The 15,167-nt window shown below is 49.6% G+C and overlaps 1 pseudogene; it reads right to left on the bottom strand.

Annotated features, from left to right (window-relative positions):
• Positions 1-12,389: 12,389 nt before the first annotated feature.
• On the bottom strand, positions 12,390-14,844 carry LOC117833170 (aluminum-activated malate transporter 10-like; annotated as a pseudogene).
• Positions 14,845-15,167: the final 323 nt, after the last annotated feature.

Here is a 15,167-nt window from a genome sequence, read left to right as displayed (position 1 = left end):
ATTGAAGAAGATGAAATACTGTAAGTGGCACAATGCCACATCACATGATACCAACGAGTGCAAAATCTTCAGGCAACAAATACAGTCGGCCATTGAACAAGGCAGACTCAAATTTGAAGTGCCGGCAAAACCGGCCAAACCAATGAAGATTGATCAACACCCTTTTCCTACCAACATGGTGGATACGGGTAAGAATCCCCTCCAAACAAAAGTGCTGACGTCCGAATCGGCAAAAAGGAATGGCTCTGTCGATCCCAGAAATCAAGTTACGCCCGAAGACGTCAAAGGGAAACGACGAATGGAAGACGACGATGGTGAGTCTGATAGACCACGTGTTACTTCCCAGTTCCTGCTCCAAAAGTACCAACGCCAACAAGAACGTTCGAGATCCCGAGAGGAAGCGATGCGTCGGCATGAGGAGCACTGGAGATGCCCATTCTTCATCCATTGCTGGGAAAATAACCTCAGGCTACCATCAGCCGATACTTGCCCAGAGTGCAACGGTCCCTATCGAGGCAATCGGCCGTTCACTAGGTCTCGTTCCAGGGATGGAAGGCCAGAGCCGATCAGCAAGAATCAGCGCAACCCAGATGATCAGCGCTCTTCCTTGCGTGATCGGCTGGGGGGCAGAAGTGACCGATATGATCGGTCAGAAGGTGGAAGCTATAATAGGCAGGGGGGCAGGACCGATCGACATGATCAATCAAGTAGCAAAGCCAGCGTTCACAGTCGGCTCCAAGACATGGCCGATGCTCGGGTAACAGACGAGAACCCGTTAGGACGCGAGCCAGAATGGGAACGCGCCAGGAAAGAAGGGAGGCCAATAAACCCCAGATGGTGTCCCGATGGTTTAACCAAATCACAAAAACGGAGAGTCCAACGCCTCCGCCAATGGGAACAACAGGAAGAAGAGAGCGCGATGGACAAGAAGGAAGGGAGGCCTCAGGTTTGGCGCCCCAAAAGAAACGACAAGGGCAACGACGAATCGGCGGGTGATGAATCGGCCGCTGAGATCGGTATGGTTTTCATATTGCCGATGGAGTTTATGACCCCTGCCGATCAACAGAACGTGTCGGCAATAGAGGAACAAACAGCACGGTTGGCTTTAGAACCAATGATGGCCACGTTCGAAAAGCCCGAAGACGACGAACGACAACATATGAAGGCGTTGTTCCTTAAAGGGCATGTTGATGGACGCCCTCTCACTAAATTGATGGTCGACGGGGGAGCTGCCGTCAATATCATGCCATATGCCGTGCTCCGAAAGCTGGGAAAGAGCGACGACGACCTAACCAGGACGGACATGATGCTCAAGGACTTCGAAGGCAAGGTGTCAAACGCTCGCGGTGCCCTCTGCGTCGACCTCACCATCGGCAGTAAGACCCTTCCTACCACATTTTTCGTCATTAATGGCAAAGGGTCCTATAATATGCTTCTTGGCCGAGATTGGATACACGCAAACTGCTGCATCCCGTCAACTATGCATCAATGCCTTGTACAGTGGGTCGGCGATAACATCGAAGTGGTCAAAGCCGATTCCGCGTACAGCATCGCAGCAGCCGACGCACAGCAATGGAGCTGCGAAACCGTTAGGTGCATATCAGGTAGGGTATGGGAAACCGATTTCCTGAGGGTCACCGATTTTGGCCTACAGCCGATCCGAGCAGTCGGCTCCGAAGAAGCGCAATAAATGGATCAGTTCGCCCGAGAAGACGGGAAGCTGGGACACGGATTCACGTCGGCCGATTCATTGGAGATGGTAGACTTAGGTGACGGAACCAGACCAAGGCCGACTTTTATTAGTGCAAGTTTAGATCCAGAGTACAAGTGTAAATTGACAAATTTATTAAGAGAATTCAAGGATTGTTTTGCGTGGGAGTATCACGAGATGCCCGGATTAGATCGATCTATTGTTGAACATCGGCTACCCATAAAACCAGGGTATCGGCCGTACCAACAACCCGCACGGCGATGCAATCCTAAAATTTTACCAGACATAAAAGCCGAAATAACTCGGCTAATTGAAGCAAAATTTATTCGGCAATGTCGTTACGCCGAGTGGATTTCTAATATCGTACCGGTGTATAAGAAAAACGGGAAGCTGCGCGTTTGCGTCGATTTCAGAAATCTTAATCAGGCCACACCAATGGATGGCTACCCCATGCCTACGGCCGATGTACTGATCGACGCTGCCGCGGGGCACAAAATTATTAGCTTCATGGATGGGAACGCCGGATACAATCAAATACTTATGGCCGAAGAGGACATACCCAAAACGGCTTTCAGATGTCCAGGCCATCTTGGTCTATTCGAGTGGGTGGTGATGACTTTCGGTTTGAAGAATGCTGGTGCTACATATCAGAGGGCCATGAACTACATTTTCCACAAACTCATCGGCCTCCTGGTGGAGATCTACATCGACGACGTTGTGGTCAAGTCCAAAAGCCACGAGGAACACCTAGCCGATTTGCGAAGGGTCCTAGAGTGTACCAAAAAACATGGTCTTAAGATGAATCCCAACAAATGTGCTTTCGGCGTCTCCGCCGGACAGTTCTTAGGATTCATGGTGCACGAACGAGGCATTGAAGTCAATCAGAAGACTATAGCGGCTATCAACAAAGTCGTCGCCCCGCAGAACAAAACTGAGCTACAGTCTCTGATCGGCAAGGTAAACTTCATCAGAAGATTTATATCTAATCTATCTGGGCGAATCCAAGCGTTCACACCACTTCTGAAGTTGAAGCCAGACCAAGAATTTATTTGGGGAGAAGAACAGCGCAAGGCGTTAAAAGACATCAAGCGATACTTGGTCTCGCCCCCAGTTCTGGTTCCCCCCCAAACGGGTAAGCCGTTTAAACTATATTTATCAGCCGATGAAAAAGCTATTGGGTCAGCTCTAGTCCAAGAGTTTGAAGGCAAAGAACGGGTGATTTATTACGTTAGTAGAAGACTCCTGGATGCCGAAACAAGATATCCTCCAGTAGAGCGTTTGTGTTTGTGTCTTTACTTCTCGTGCACCAAACTCAGACACTATCTACTGTCGGCAGAGTGTATAGTCGTATGCAAAGATGATGTAGTGAAATACATGCTGTCACTGCCAATATTGAAAGGGCGAATCGGTAAATGGATTTTAGCTTTATCAGAATTTGACTTACGGTATGAATCGGCAAAAGCCGTCAAAGGTCAAGTCATGGCCGATTTCGTCGCACAGCACTGTGGGCCGGAGATCGCCTTCGTGGAGCTAGCGCCTTGGCAGTTATTTTTTGATGGGTCATCATGCGGAGTCGGATCGGGAATCGGCATTGTTCTCATATCGCCTCGGGGGGCAAGATATGATTTTTCTCTGCCGATAGAAACCGCCGCCACAAACAATCAAGCGGAATACAGAGCTGTATTAAAAGGCTTACGATTATTGAGAGAAGTCAAGGCCGATTCTGTCGAGGTCTTCGGAGATTCGATGCTAATTGTGGATCAACTAACCGGAAGAGCTGAGTGCAAAGATGACATATTGCGAATCCATCACGAAGATTGCTTATAGCTTTTGAAAGAATTCAGATCGGCAGTAATCGAGCACATCCCAAGAGACCACAACGAGGAAGCAAACAAACTCGCTCAACACGCATCTGGGTATCGGCCGATTCCGGGCGCCATGGCTTTAGAACTTGCAGCTGACGATTGGCGTAAGGAAATTGCCGATTACCTAAAAGATCCGTCCAAAAAGGTGGAGCGACGAGTGCGCTTTCATGCTACCAAGTACGTGTTGCTCGAAGATGATCTGTTCTACCGAACGGTCGATGGTGTTCTTCTTAAATGCCTCGGGACAGAAGAAGCCAAGACTCTAATGGGAGAAATCCATGAAGGGGTATGCGGAGCTCATCAATCAGCACATAAGATGAAGTGGATGATCAGAAACAATGGGTACTACTGGCCTACGATCCTTGAAGATTGTTTCAAATATTATAAGGGTTGTCAGGAGTGTCAAAAGTTTGGAAATGTCCAGCGTGCACCCGCATCGGCCATGAATCCCATCATCAAACCGTGGCCGTTTAGAGGGTGGGGAATAGACCTTATCGGCCAAATTTATCCACCATCAAGCAAGGGGCACAAGTTTATTCTGGTCGCCACCGATTATTTCACCAAATGGGTGGAGGCAATCCCTCTAAGAACTGTGACTTCGGCTATCATGGCCGATTTTGTAAGGGATCATATCGTATACCGATTCGGTATCCCTCAAACTATAACAACCGATCAAGGAACAATGTTCACATCGGGAGAGTTTGAGGAATTCACGACTGATATGGGCATCAAATTGCTAAATTCTTCTCCGTATTACGCTCAAGCCAATGGTCAAGCAGAATCCTCCAACAAAGGAATAATCAAGTTGATCAAAAGGAAGATTGAAGAATACCCGAAGAAGTGGCACCTATGCTTGACCGAAGCCCTGTGGGCATACAGAATGGCCTGTCATGGGGCGACCAAGTTATCCCCCTATCAGTTGGTATACGGTCACGATGCAGTGCTTCCATGGGAGTCAAGGGCAGGATCAAGGCGCATTTCACTTCAGGACCAGTTGTCGGCCGATGACTACTCGGCTCTAATGAAGGGAGAACTTGATGACTTGGCCGGCCAACGACTGAGAGCTCTAATAAGCATCGAAGAGAATAAAAAGAGAGTAGCCAGGTGGTACGATAAAAAGGTCAAAGTCAAACAGTTCTCCCCTGGAGATTTGGTATGGAAGTTGGTACTACCGATCGGGTCGAAAGATCCTAAATTCGGCAAATGGTCTCCTACCTGGGAAGGGCCGTATAAAATCGGCAGGTGCGCTCCAGGGAATGCGTATATTTTGGAAACAACAGAGGGGGAAGAATTCACTAGGGCTCTGAATGGGAGGTACTTAAAAAGATACTACCCGAGTATATGGGTCGGGGCCTAAAGGGGTAAACACAGTCAAGAATGACCGACACGACTCGGTTTTAAGACGCATATGAAATCGACCGGAACGGCCGATTACATTCATAATGGCCGATTACATTTGTTCGGGCCGATTACATTCGTTCGGTACGGGCGACCGATTACATGGCCGACAAAACATTAAGTCGCCCTTAGAATAAAAAATACAGCAACTAATCATTCTTTTTTACGCTCCCTCTCAGCCCGACCTAACTCTATCATGAGTCGAACGTATTCTTCTTCTATGTCCTTCATTGAACTCTCCGCTTCGACTTGACGGGGGAGATCTACGGGAAGGCGCGAAGCCTCCGCCGCCGCCAGAATGACGGGCCGAGGAAGCATGCGGACCCCATCAGTGGAGGGCCGCAGGTTCCGAAGAAGCGGACGAGCCCTATCGGCAGAAAGCCGCGAGTTGCCGTTCCCTTCCAGGAAATCCAGGATCGTGCAGGTTGACGAAGTGATGTCACCACCAGGAACGTTACGGCGATGACCCCTCATGGCTCGAGACATATGGCGGTGTTCGTTCACCACGGCGTCCAGGACTACTCGAGCATCGGCGGTGACATGGTCTTGGAGCTCCGCCTGATGAGCTAAAATCAGAACTTTGTCCTCCGGGGTCAGAGGGTCCTCAGAATGTATGCACTCGATAGCGCGTACAAGCTCCGAACTAAGGCGTTGAGGCTGAAACAGAGAGGGAATAAGTTGGCGCATTCATTTCCTAAGATCTGGAAGGAGAAGGCGAAGCGTCACCTGGTTGACGGAAGAGGACGATGACGAAGCCATAACAAAGTGGTTGCGCCGATGAGAGGAAGAGGAAAAAATGAGATGGGAGCCAAATCAGTGTTATCGGGAGGAAGCGCCGGGGTCGATATTTATGGGGAAATACAGTGAAATTTGATGAGGCCACGTCCCATCGGTAATAAGGGAGACAGTAAATAGAAGGCATCACGAAAGGTCAGTCAAAGACGGCAGTAAATGTTCGTACAAAACGGTCAGTGTTTTACAGATTACCCAAAAGGGTATCGATAGCCGTGATGGCCCGACGCCGGATCTGATCGGCAGAATCAAGAACCCGTTGGTCTTCTTCCGCCGATCTAGGGACTTCCGATGCGGTGCGGTGGAGTCTCAGAGCCTCCTGAGCAAGACGCTGCCTCTCCCGTGTCAAATCGGCAATAGCCGAAGGTAATTCTTGAAGCCTGCTCTCTTCGGCGCTGATGGCCCTGGTCACTTGTTCCATCTCTTTGGCAAGGTCCGCCCTCCGTCGTTTGAGGCGATCTATTTCACTAATGATCGCCGGCCGAGAATCTTCCAAGACATGGATCCGCCGATTCGCTTCTTGAGCCTGGTGCTTGAAGGCATTTTCATCTTCACGGATCTTGGCCAGTTTCGCGCGATCGGCCATATGACGAAGGGCTCTAAAAACGGGAATCCTCATGGACTCAATAAAAGCCGCCGGCGCCAACGCCTCTTCTGCTTCCTCTGGTACCCGTCCGCTGACGTCACTAAAAAGCTGCCGAATCGGCGAAGCATCTTCTACCAACCGGCCGATATCCCCTTGAAGGAGGGATCGGATATTGGTAAGCTTAGCCCGGACGTCGTCAGGAACGGAGCTTAAGGCAACTTGGCGAGAAGAAGTCTCCTCATCATCAGAGAGAGCGACTGCGAAAGAGAAGAGACTGTTGTTGGGAGAGTCCTGTTCCTGAAAAGAATAAAGAAAAAAGGGTAAATCGGCAGGGGGGCAGAGTAAATCGGCTGGTTAGGTTGGTTCAAGAACTTACCATCTTAAAACGGATTTCCTCATGCTGCGCTTGTAGGGCCGTTGTATCTTGTTCAGTGGCCTGAGTCATGGGTTCATCCGATGAAGAAGACTCTACGACAATCGGCACGGTGCTCGGACCGGCTCCCTGGGAAGGAATCGGTTGTCGAGGAACGCTTGGTGTGCCGATGGTCTACGTCGAGGGATTGGTTAAATATGTTATGCAAATACCCGAAGGGAGTCCATAAGACAAGTACCGTACCTCAATGGATGAAGGCAGGGGCGTGTTGGCATCCGGTCGAGTTGTCACTGACTGTGTTTCCATAGAAGAACCCTAAGAAGCACAGAGTCAACAAGAGTTAATACTGAGTTGACAAATCGGAAATGGCAAAACTTGAAACTCACTTGTAAAGCTTCCAGCAGTAGCGAGGCGGCAGCTGCTCCGGCTTGTGTAATGGCTTGAGTATCAGCACTCTGTGTGGCCTGGGGCGGTGCAGTCAAGATTTCTGCCGATGCGGGCACAGGAGGGTCCGACGATTCCGTACGAGCTCGAACTCGGCGACTGGTTTTCTTGACGACCTTCTTCTGAACTCTCTTCGATCGGCCAGCAATCATATCGACTGATGGAGCGTCATAGCCGAGGAGAGGGTAAGTGGTATACGGATAACTCTCTATTAGCCTACCACTGCGGCTGTGCGTGGGAGGAGCTTGATTCCCAGCCTAAAGAAGAAATGAAATTGTTAGTGCTCAATTAAGGTGAAAAGAATACAGTCAGTAATCAGAAATACCTCGGCATTAGGATCAATGTTGGATGGATCTAGAAGGTTACAGTACGCCGATGCTGAGTTGCAGAATAAGAACTGCTTCCATTCGGCCCACCAAAGCTTGAAAGGCTGGATCGCAAATGGATATAATAGCCACTCATTCAAATTGATCGTACTGGAATCCGGAATTCGGTCTCGCAACCGACAATAATCCAGGCCGGTTTTAAGCGCTTCTCTGAACTTGATTCGGCCAGCAAAATACACCCGTATCGGCAGCTGACCCATGCCGAATTGTCGAGCAGCAGTAGATGGGTTGTAGAACTCATATGTGGGGGCATTTTTCCCCGAGAAGAAGTTGGCCGGTAAAATTCCTGGTTTGATCAATTCTTCATAAAGACCCTCATCAAACCGGCCAGAAGTCGAGTCAAAGCAGGAGGGGAGCTCAAAGACTGGGATGTCTCGCTGGTATGGGAACCAGATGGTAGCGTCCTCATTGAATCCATTGTAGAAGCACCGAAAGTACTCGGCCACTTTTGTAGCAGAATATGCACAACCTGGAAAAGCTGACGCTGTTTCGCCATAAGACATACATCGGCGACGTTCGGTAGGATCTTCTGCCGATTCAATATTGGGAAATGTCATGCGGTCCACTGGCTGCCGAGTGATTCTGCTCATGTAGAGGTTCAACCATAGATTAACAAACCACCAAGGCCCACCTGGGTTGCCGATTGGTTCTCCCTTGGAAAGTTTTGTGCCGATTTGATGGAGCATGTGGTATACTGCACCCAGAAGATGTTTCCCGAGAGGAATGTGACTTCCTTTGGACAGTGCCTCGGCTAAAGATTGGGTGTTGGTTGTTGGGCCGGCGGCTCTTCCACAGAAGAAGTGTTTTTCGAGCCACATTATCAGGAAAGCGGTGTGCTCCCTGTTATCAACAGTACCGGTCTTCTTGTTATCACTAATAAAACCCTTCCAGCCGCCGATTCCTCTTGTGTCCAGCCGATGCGACGGAACAGTCAGAAGTTGGAAAGGCGTGTCAAGGGAGGATACGTCTAAACCAGTCAAGAGGACCACATCGGCCAGGGTGGGGGTCATAGGACCATGTCCAAATAAAAATGCATTAAGGGCGTCAGACCAAAAATAGGAAGCTGCCATCACTAGCGGCTCATTTTTCTCCATTTGCGACAGAGAAAGGTTGATGCATTGGCCGATTTTGAGCTCATCCCATGAAACGCTCCTTGACGCGGCCACCCGTTGGTACCATTCCCTCCAACCAGGAGTTTCATTCGGCCAGGATCTAAAAGTACTTGCCCATTGATTTAAGTTCATATCGGACCGTTTGAAAGGTATCCGGTCAGTTTCTGAATCTATAAGAATCGCCGGATCTGGGTTTCCCATGGGACCGAGACAAACAAGGCCAGGACTATCCGTGAGGTGAATGGTAATTCTATCTCTAACCGCCTAAAAAGGAAAAAAGGGCATAGGAATGTAAGGAGTAGATCTAAAATATTGCCGATAAGGAGAGGATTCGGTATTTACCTCCGGGATAAAGTTCTGAGTAATCGGCGTAGCTGCCGACGTTGGCGCAGATGATGGGGCTGTGAGGGGAACCGCCATTGGGATTTCTGATGAAGCCCCTGCATCTGTTGAAGAAGTGGTGGCCGTCGTTACCTCCACCGGAGGTATTGTCCCTGGAGCATTGCGTGCTGGGGAGTTGCCAGAGGGAGTCGCCATTGAAGGGAAAAGGGGAAGAAGTGATTGGAGCTGAAACTGGAAGACTGCGATGGCAAGATTGAAGAAAGAAGGAAGTGCGCGCGCTGGAAAAGTAATGTGAGCTTGAAGATGAGTTGCGGTGGAGTGATATTTATAGGGTGCCTGAGGAAAGGGTAAAAATGGAATTTTCACCGCGCCGGCGCGTCGAGTTTTTCGGGGTAGTGGCTGTCGTGGGCACCCGTTTCAAAAAATTGCAATGATCAGCCGGGAAACCGCGAAACGGAAGGATATTTTCACTGCGGCCGTTTCGAAGAGGAGGTTGTAAAGAATTTCGAAGTAAAGACTATGTTTTACTCCGAAACTGGGGGGCATGTGTTGACGCCGGATTTCGTCATCAGTAGAATCGGCACCAAAGAAGGAAAAAGGCGAGGAAGTACGGATGGAAATCGGCCAAAAGGTGCTACAGTGCGGAATCGGTCAGTAGCTTTTACTCCGCTTCAGGGTGAATACGCCAGGTTCCCAATCGGCAATCCTTTGCTGATGAAAGAATCGGCCGATCAGGAAGGTGGACTAAGGTGGGCCTGTATGGGCTTGAAAAGATGGAAGGATAAGGTGGAGTTCGGCCCACGAAGCGTGGGGTAATTAGTTAAGCACGGATCGTGTTTGTAGATATTTGTTTCCTGTTTGAATTAGAGATAGAGTTCTAGTCGGTTAAGAAGGTCATTTGTACGGGGCTATAAATAGCTACCTTTGTAAATCTGTAAAGACAACAATCAATCAATACAACAAGTTACTTTATTCTTCATACTTACCTTCGAGCAGGCGACTTCGCCATCACTTTTTTTCTTCTCACGAGTTCGTGCGGGTTGGCAGGGCTGCATCATCTTGATCTCCGGCCGATTCTGTAAGTTCCGTTTATCGAGTAATATCTAAGCTTTAACTTCCGGCGCATCGCTGTTGTTTCGTTTAGATTTATTCATCAGTTATCGATATCAACTAGACTCATAGGTTTTTACCTGTTTTTCTAGTTTTTATCACCAGTTATCTTGCTAGGAATCGGTAGTATCGGCTTTCGTTACTTTCTGTTGTTAGATTCATTCGTTGCCGATTAGATCTTTTCTTAGTACTGTTTTCATAAGCTTTGTACCGATTACGTTAGTATTTTTCTATCTACAAGGCTACAGGGATCGCGCTGTCTTGTAGCCGATTTCTTTACCACAGTAAATCGGCCGATCTGCCGATAAGCTCTCTCGATCGGAAACTTAGCCGATCGTAGTTACTGAATTTGACACGTATTCTTCCTTGCCAATCAACAGGTCAGATTGGCTGGCACGCCGCGCGAAACGCACCGGGGCATTCACCCGAACAGGAGTTAAGCAGATTCTCCCGGGTCGTGTGTCGGTCGCTGGGATTCGGTTGACCGATTTCTAGCACCAACACTAAGTTACCCACGTATGTTGTTATTAAAAATAATCTAAAGTGAGCACGTAAATCGTAATCTAATTATCTTCATGTGCATCATACATAAATGTATAAAAGTAAGCTAATAGATGATTCTAAATTACCTATTATGTCATTGTTAATATACAAATACTAAGTTAAGGTATACACACATGATGAGTGACACCATATAGACCATTTATACATGTATGTGAGGAAGTGATGAAAAATATTGATTTTTATACTAAACATAATATATGGAGGTGCGATACAAAATAAAAAAAGTGTGGATGTGGATGAAAGGTGTAGAATAATTATTAATTAAAAATCAATCACAACTAGAAAAATATAAGTAGACATCTATATGAGTATTATGTCGAAGGATTAAAAAATGAGAGAGTAATAGGTAAACAATTTTAACTATTAATTAGAAGTTTAATTTTTAAATAATTTTTCAAATACAATAATTTTTAAAAGCATTAACCCGTGCGGGAGCACGGGTTGATAGACTAGTAGAATATACTACTAGAACTAAAGAAGAAAAGAAAAGAAAATTAATCAGCAGTATTATTTCCGTAATGATATTGGTTTAGATGTCGTAGACAAAAACAAAATACACAAACGAGCTTTAAGTATATATTCTGTAATTTGCACATGCCTTATGGTTGCCATGCCGCCGTGCTGGTGAACTGCGAGAGCCTAAGGGAAACGAACAATCGGGGATGGGAAGTGGGAAGCAAAAAGCTAGGTTGGAAACTATGAACCCAAATAATCCTCAAGCAAATTCTAGAAGCATGCTGACGTAGCAGTTGATTAGCCTATGACGTTCAACGTAACAACCTGTTACAGACGCACAGGGAAAAGACGTACGTGTGGCCATCGTTGTCCCCAGCTAAACCTCGCGATATGGCGGAGCAGAGAGCGCCTTCTCGCGAGTCGTTTTTCAGGACTATTTGCCCGCAGCTCCAATCAGCTAGGCGGGCAGGCATGGAAAGATAGATTACAGGGCACCGACGCGGGCAGGCTGGCGTTCCGCGTCGACAACTACTCCCGGCGGCGGAAGCTCTGCGCCGGCGAGCTGCTGCTCATGGATGGACAGGGCACTCCGCTCCTCTCCCTCAGGCCACAGGTGATGATTATGTTACTTGCTGCTGCTACTACTACTCAACGTTTCTGCACAATCATCCAGGGCAGCAAATGACTTTCTGCTTGTTTAGGACATGCATGCATTTTGCCTCAACTTTAAAGAATCCGTTTCTGCTGCCTTGATCGATATGAAGACCTCAAAAATAAAAACAATTATTGGCAATACAGCAAAACAAACCGTACACGCCCATATGGTGTGTTCTCCAGACGATGCAGTTTGAAAATATTTTCGAAACTAATCCTTTTAACGATGATAGGACTATCCATCCATTCACGAGTTTATATGATCCAGGTAATCGCATGCATTTACATTGCAAAGTACTGTACCAAAAGTTCACTTGTTAACCATAATCGGTTGGTTACCTCAAGTCCTTTAATGTTGGACTAACAAAAATCATATATGTGATTTGGCTGCTTTATGAACTCTTAATGCATGCAGTGTTTTATTGTCCCATTCATACTATTTGACGTGTTAACACAAAATTCCTTCCAAGAGACATACACCGGTGGTAAAGGACCCTCTAATTTATAGCCTAGCAAATTTAAGAATCAGACTCAATAAAAATCGGACCGTGATATTATATAATTTTGAATTAAAAATAGATAGAGCAGAAGCATGGAACAATGATCCATTACCACCTCCGTCCTTTTAACACGCAAGGGTCGCCAGCTCGTTGACGGCGTCTACGATGCCCTCGACCTTCGCTGCTATCTCCACCAGCAGAGAACCCACGATGAAGACGGGCATCGTGTCCATCACCAGCGACGTCTCGGCCAGCATCGACGGGAGGGACCGCATGTCGCCCTGCAGCTCGTGCACCGCCGTGTTCATGTCCGCGATGGCGAGGTCCACCGCCGGCGAGGACGCCGTCATCGTGGCGACGGAGCGCGACGCCTCCCTGAGCACCTGCGCGCACCGCGCGCCGGCCCTGGTGCACGCGTCGCGGAGGAGCCGCTTCACGTGCTCGGGCGCCTGCGCCTCGGCGGACGCGCAGCTGCCGAGGGCCTCCACGCAGCACGCGCAGGCCTGCATGGCGGCGCCGATCTTGCCGTACTGACCGTAGGGGTGGCGGAAGCCGAACCGGCCGTGCGCCGGCTCCCACCGCACAAGGTTCGCCTGCTCGTCCTCGTAGGCCTTGGGTTGAGCACGCACCGGTACCCGTCGGACCTGGCCTGCGGCTGCCCGGCGGGGTCCTCGGCGAAGTAGTCCTCGACGCAGCCCTCCAGGGCGGCGGCGCATGTTCCGCGTGGTGAGCAGGTGCAGCTCCTGGCCGGCCCACACGGGCGAGGCACGTGAGGATGCCGATGGCGATGGTGGAGATCCGCTGCTGCACCAGTGCCGCCAGCTCGTCGACCCGGTACCGGCCGGACACGGCCATCAGCTGGCTGTACGTCAGGATGAAGATGGTGCCGCCGTAGTCGAACCGGGCCTTCACCTTCGAGATGAACCACGAGGAGGTGGCCGCCGCAGCTGCATGTTCAGTTCAGTTCATTCTAGCGTTAGTCAGGGCCTCTCCGATCCGATAGATGGGAGCTTCCATACCCGGTCCTATAAAGGAGCTGAGTCCTATGGAATAGAAAAAAGCTCTGGTCTTCTCTCTCCTACTTCTCTCCCCTGCTGTTGCCGCTCCCGCCGACCGCCGTCGAAGTTTGAGCCCTTCGATTTACATCATCACACATCCAACGGTCCACCTTCTTTCTTCCTCCTCCAGTCATCTTCTTCCTCTACCTTCTTTCTTCCTCCTCCTCTCACCACCATGGACGCCAAAGAAGGGCTAGACGTCCCCGCCCCACCCTCCTGCCGTCGTCTCCGGCGGCTCCTGCCGCCGAAGGCACTCCTGCTCCCCTCCCCTGCACTAACTCGTTGGAGTGGACTTCCCCCGCCCCAACCCTTCCCACCGCCACCGGTTATCCCCCACCACTCCGGCCGGCGGCGCCCTCGCCGCCTCGCCGGCCCGCCCACCAACCGCCTCCACCGCCGGAGACGACGGAGAAGATGGGCGCGAATCTCGGCAGAGTTGAGAAGGAGGGTGACGATTTCGTGCAAGAAAAATTCGAGTGTGAGGAGGCCAAAAAATGCTCGGGCAACACCGGCCGCCAGGAGCGCTCTTATATAGTGGACGAGTAGCGTTTTGTGTGGTGACAGCGGTCCAAAACGAGTAGCGTTCGTCCGGAGTTGCAGCCCACGAACGGATGATTAGTAGTTTTGGAGCTGCCGAGGGGTGACAGTGAAGCCTGTGGCAGAACGGATGATTAGGATTGGGAAATCAAGTTCCCCAACTGCTTCCTGCAGCCCCTTTCGTCTGCAATCTCAGACCACTGCCCGCTACTGCCATCCACCAACGCCGCTGTGCACGCCAAACGCAGGTTCCACTTTGAGACATGGTGGCTCAAGCTAGGTCCCAGGGTACATGGACGCGGTCACCACTGGCTGGACAATGCCCGGCCACGATCACCGACCCGTTCACCCGCCTCGATGTAAAATTCAAGAACACGGCGAGAGCATTGCAGAGCTGGAGCCAGCGCAACGTGGGACACATCAAGTTGCAATTAAGCGTTGCTAAGACCATCACCTTATGGCTTGATGCCGCGCAGGAACAAAGACAGCTTACGGTCGATGAGGTCGCACTCAGACGCGAACTGAAACTCAAAGTTCTCGGGCTATCCTCACTCGAGCGCACAATGGCGCGTCTACGATCGAGAATGGTCTATCTGAAAGATGGTGATGCCAACACGAAACTATACCATCTTCAATCTAGCCACCGCTCAAGAAAGAAATTCACCACTAAGCTTCAGCATGATGAAGGGCGGATCGCTGTCACGCCAGAAGGAAAAGGAACTGGTGCTGTATTCTCATTTTCTGAACATTATGGGTACGGCGCTGCCAAGAACTGAAACCATCAACCTTGCTGCGCTGGGCCTCCAGCAGTCCAACCTTCAACACCTGGAAGCACCTTTCTCTGAAGCTGAGATTTGGGCCACCGTCCGGTCATTGCCAAGTGAAAAGTCGCCGGGGCCTGATGGCTGCACGGCCGAGTTGTACAGGTCGGCCTGGGCTGTGATTAAGGACGACATCATTGCAGCCTTCAATGCGTTTTACAGAGGATGCTGTCGCCAATTGTATCGGCTTAACGGGGCGCTAATCACTCTGCTGCCCAAAAAAACTGATGCTGCCAGACCGGCTGATTACCGGCCAATCAGCTTAATACACAGTTTTGGCAAACTCATCGCTAAGCTCCTTGCAAATCGGTTACAATCATTGACTACCTCAAGGACACGGTTGCAATCATTGACTGATGAGTATTAAATCGTCATTCATACCTTTTCATGTGTGTGGAGCCGCATTTTTTACGCTCTGTCTGCATGCATGCACTAGCTCGAAGCACACTGACCTTTCA

The sequence above is a fragment of the Setaria viridis genome, chromosome 8 (assembly GCF_005286985.2).
Source record: "Setaria viridis chromosome 8, Setaria_viridis_v4.0, whole genome shotgun sequence".
Taxonomy (NCBI): Eukaryota; Viridiplantae; Streptophyta; class Magnoliopsida; order Poales; family Poaceae; genus Setaria; species Setaria viridis.
Note: the sequence above shows the minus strand (reverse complement) of the source record. Positions and strands in the feature narration are given on the sequence as shown.